This window comes from Lontra canadensis, unplaced genomic scaffold (assembly GCF_010015895.1).
Source record: "Lontra canadensis isolate GAN:19392208 unplaced genomic scaffold, GSC_riverotter_1.0 scaffold116, whole genome shotgun sequence".
Taxonomy (NCBI): domain Eukaryota; kingdom Metazoa; phylum Chordata; class Mammalia; order Carnivora; family Mustelidae; genus Lontra; species Lontra canadensis.
In genome coordinates, this window is record NW_022631110.1 from 706,098 (window position 1) to 711,424 (window position 5,327).

Consider the following 5,327-nt stretch of genomic DNA (forward strand, 5'->3'; position numbering starts at 1 on the left):
TGTTTTCATAGAATTTCACAATAACAATTCCTTTACTTTATTAGAAGACTAAGATACTGAAATAAAGCTGAGCAACACTGAGAGGAAGGAAAAGAGAGAGAAACTTACGTAACTTAGTGGCAAAGGTCTGTTTTGAGAAGGACCTGTTAAGTTTTTATGAACTTCCTTTCAGTGGATTTTTTTTCAGCCAAATATATTAGAAAGTTATAGGTACAACAATGCCACCAGGAACTCTTAGTGTTCACCTGGAAGTGGGCACCAAGCATAATCTCCTACTCAGACTTGCAGCCAAGTTGAAAAGGGAAATCAGCTCTTGTGTGGATCATTTCCAAACATGACCACCAAAAATTCCCTCTATCCCTGTACACACATGTCACTCCTCCCATCAGAGGGGGAGGCTATTTTCCCCTGGACTGGTCTTGTAACTTGCTTTGGTCAATAAAATGAGACAAGAGTGACATTCTAGTACTCCTAAGAACTATAAGAACTTTAAGGCCTTAAGAAGACTTGTAGTTTAAAAAAAAAAAAAAAAGACAACTTGTAGTTTTGAGGCATCTGGATGGCACTGTCTGTTAAGCATCCAACTCTTGGTGTCGGCTCAGACCATGATCTCAGGGTCATGAGATCAAGCCCTGCATCCGGCCTGTGCTCAGTGCAGAATGTGCTTGGAATTCTCTCTCTCTCTCCTTCTGCCCCTCCCTCTTGTGCATTCTCTCTCCCTCTCTCTCTCTCTCTCTCTGTCTCTCTCAAAATAAATAAATAAATCTTTTTAAAAAGAGGAATTGTAGTTTCTGTTTTTGTGTTTTTGGGAATCAGCTAACTGGTTAAAAAGTTCAGGTTACACCGCTAAATCAGGAGAGGCCTAACCAGCCCCTAACCATTCCAGCAGAGGCCAGATGTGTATGTGATACCATCTTGGACATTCCAGCCCCAGCTGAGCTCCCAGGTGAATACAGCCAACACCACATCTAGCAGAAAAACTACCTAGTGGAGCCCAGCCAACTCTCAGAATCCATGAGAAATAAGAAGCTGTTATTGTGTTAAGCCATGAAGTTTTGAGGAAGTTTATTACACCATTATATCGATAACTGAGACTTATTTAAAAATTCAACCCATCTCAGTCAAGGATATCAATGAGTCTGGATCCCAGATTTCTTCTTAATTTGCCCAGTTTTTGTTTGAATGGTCCTTTTGTTACTTGTTCTATATTGATCTCAACCATGAATTCAAGACAGTTCTGACTTCAAATATTATGTCCTATATTTCCCATAAGAACAAAGTTACTAGAGCTAACTCTGAGTTCAGGAACCCTGACTACATTTTTTATTCCCTTAATATAGCTAATGCTTTAACTTCCTCTGATTCTGAAGATACGTTGGATTTTATTATTGGCCTAAATTTTAAATTTTACTTTCAAAATGTCCAGTGTCTGTAGTTGCGGTGATAATCTCCCTTTGAATTTGTTTTGCAAGTTTATTCATGCTTTTCAAATGTAAATTCAACGTGAGAGCAGTGTGTAGTTAGATAATAGCATTCATCAGATGTCGCCACTGAAAGGGAAGGATCCTCAAGGGATTCAGCTCTAATCCTTCTCTCCTCCTTACTCTCTACAGTCTGTGTGTGACTTATTCAGAGCCAGTGACTTCAATTAGCATACGTAAAATGATGACTCACAAAGCCAGACTTCTGATTTGGACTTCTCTCCTAGGATTCAGATACGGTTCCAAATGTCTACCAGGTATCTCTACTTGGATGTTCCACAGGCTTCCCCTGACTCAATGTCTCCAAATGAAACTCACTGTCCTCCAAAACTTATTCTTTCTTAATCCTTCACTCACTGAATGACAGCATTCTTCCAGAAATCTGGCATGTGAGTCTCCCCACCAGACCAGGAGCCCTAAGTCCCATTCATCTCCATATCTCCAAATCTTAGTGCTCACTGAGCATTCTTTCAATTAATAATTAATAATTAAAGGAAAACTGTTTCATTCTGGTTTTAGTTACCCCAATGAGAAAGATCAGCTCCTGTCTAACCCAACTAAATGTGTCAATACATCATCTAGTCACGTCCAAGGCAAAACTTATGGGAACCAAATGAGCCACCACAGGCCACATACGCTTGGGAAGATCTTGGCCTTGGGACACCCACGATGTACAGCCTCCTTTACCAGGACTAATAAAGTTCATTTGAAAAGGTTAAATGATGGACCCATTGTCTCAGTTCCCAAGCCCCTAAGGGACCAGAACTCTGTTTTGAGCAAAGTGTATCACCCTCCTAATTACAGGAATGAGACATTTTCCTGGTAACTCATGCTGCCATGTCCCCAAGTTATTTTTGTACTTCATAGCTAAACAATATCAAATGGTGCTACCTTTTGGGAAATAAGCTTTCAAGGTGATTTTTTTTCTGATTACAAATTCTAGCCAGTTCCAAGAATTCAATGTCAACTCAGTTCAAATTTATGGTTTCTTTAAGGCACTGTGATGTTAATCCCTCCTTATTGTTGGGTGAGGTACGCTAGCCTAAGTCCTGCCTGGCTGATTACGTCCCACTTTCACCCTGTGTAGCTCTGGAAGTCCAACCTGCTTCAGAGCCAAACCAGTCTGGGTCACAGGTATTTTGAGTTTGTCTCTACAGCCTAAATGTCTTTCATTTTCTTGGTAGGATGGTAAGTGACAGCTTTGTGGTCAATATTTTTAACACTTATGTCTATAGGGGCACCTGGGTGGCTCAGTTGGTTAAGCATCTGCCTTCGGCTCAGGTCATGATCCCAGATGATGGGATCAAGCCCCGCATTGGGCTCCTTGCCCTGGGGAGCTTGCTTTTCCCTCTACCTCTGCCAGCCGCTCTCACCCCTCCCCCCAAGCCGCTTGTGCCCTCTCTCTGTCAAATAAATAAATAAATTTTTTTAAAATAAATATTTATTTATTTAACATTAGAGATAAAAATTATCTCTGTAATAAATGCTTTTATATTCCAGATTAATTTATAGCATCTTAAATAATAAATGTTTTGATTTGACAATTTTTTATGAAATCAGGTATACATGAGACATACTCTGAGTTTATAATTCTAATTTTTTTTAAGATTTTATTTATTTATTCAACAGAGATCACAAGTAGGTGGAGAGCAGGCAGAGAGAAAGAGGGGGAAGCAGGCTCCCCACTGAACAGGGAGCCCAATGCGGGGCTCAATCCCAGGACCCTGAGATCACAACCTGAGCTGAAGACAGAGGAGCTGAAGACAGAGGCTTTAAGCCACTGAGCCACCCAGGTGCCCCACTGAGGCACCCCAGGTGCCTCTAAATTCTTAAAAGTAACTTTGTTTTTCATTCAAATACATTTGCTTTTCTGGAGTTTGGGGTGATTATAATGGGTTCATTCGAAATATTCATTATTGCCTTCCCTGCTGATAGTGCTCTTGCAAACATGGTGAATGTTCCTAAAACCTGCTAGACTTTCTGTAAGAAGTGTGGCAACCACCAACCCCACAAAGAGACACAATACAAGAAGGACAAGGATTCTCTGTATGCCCAGGGAAAGAAGCATTATAACAGTAAGCAGAGTGTCTATGATAGGCAGACTAAGCCGATTTTCTGGGAAAAAAAACCCTAAAACTACAAAGAGGACTGTGCTGAAGCTTGAATGTGTTGAGTCCAACCACATATCTAAGAAAATGCTGGCTATTAAGAGATGCAAAAATTTTGAACCGGGAGGAGATAAGAAGAGAAAAGGCCAAGTGATCCAGTTCTAAGCTTCATATTTGGTTTTATGAAGCTGATAAAATCTTGAGATTATGTTCAAAATGAAAAAAATTCTCTTTATTAAAATAGCACTTGCTAATCTCATAACATTTGAATAAAAAAAGAAATTTAATCTCCCTGAAAACAATTTTTGGCATTAAAATTCATTACATCTGTTTACATAGTTATGGGGAAAACTCAACAAAAACTACCGATCTATTTAACATCTTGTGCTTGATGAAACACATTAGAACACGAAATACCATACTTTGGAACACAAATACACAGTCAAAAGACAGGTCCTTTCATTACCAGGCTGTGTTACACTACTTTTATAACAAATCTTATCTTCTCCCCATCTTTTGCCTTTCCATATACATAGCCTATAAAACTGTGTGATTATAAACTGAACTAACTAGGGAGGGAAAATTTAACACATCTGTGAAATGAGCATTATAAATAAATCAATGCCAATGTGCTATCAGCAAAGGTCTTAACAGATCCACTCTACTTAATGAAATAAAATGAACACAGTAACAGATTTACATGAGAATGGATAAAGTTCAAATATCAGAAAATAACAATTCAGTTTAGCAAATCTTTTCATTAAATTCTAAAAGTATTCTTTAGATCTTTAAATGTAATGCATTTCCTATCAAAATCCAACTGCCTTTTCTCCTCAGAAATTAACAAACTGATCTTAAAATTCATACAGAAATGTAAAAAAACAAAAATGAAAACCATAATAGCCAAAAAAAAATCTGGAAAAGAAGAATAAAGTTGGAAAACCCACATTTCCCAATTTCTAAATTTTTTTCTTAAAGATTTTATTTATTTGCCAGAGAGAGAGTACACACAAGCAGGCAGAGAGGCAGGCAGAGGCAGTGAGAGAAGCAGGCTCCCTGCCGAGCAAGGAGCCCGATGTGGGACTCGATCCCAGAACCCTGGGATCATGACCTGAGCCAAAGGCAGCTGCTTAACCAACTGAGCACCCAGGCGTCCCCCAATTTCTAAATTTATTACAAAGCTACAGTAATCAAGAGAGAACTATAACCTGGCGATTCACAGACCTGTACCCCTGGGGCTAATAATACATTATATGTTAATAAAAAGAAAAAAAAAGAGAGCGAGAACTGTAGAACTGGCATACGGAGATATATACATATATATATATATATGTATATATATATATATTTTTTTTTAAATAATAATGGAATAGAATTTCAAGTCAAGAAATAAGCCCTTACACTTATAGTCAATTGATTCTTGACAAGAATAGCAAGTGGAGGAAAGACAGTCGTTCTCCACACCTGGAGAGGGAAAACATGCAAAAGAATGAGGTAGGACCCCTACCTCACACTATACAGAAAAATTAATTTAAAATGGATCACAGACTGGGGTGCCTGGGTGGCTCAGTTGGTTAAGTGGCTGCCATCAGCTCAGGTCATGATCCCAGGATCCTGAGATTGAGTCCTGCATCGACCTCCTGGCAGAGGAACTCCCTGCTTCTCCCTCTGCCTCTCTCTCTGTCATGAATAAATAAAATCTTTTTAAAAAAAGGATCATAGACCTAAATGTAGAAGT

General features: G+C 38.9%; 1 pseudogene; it reads left to right on the forward strand.

The window, feature by feature from the left end:
• The first annotated feature begins 3,429 nt into the window (after positions 1-3,429).
• Positions 3,430-3,754, forward strand: LOC116857019 (annotated as a pseudogene).
• The last annotated feature ends 1,573 nt before the right edge of the window (positions 3,755-5,327 follow it).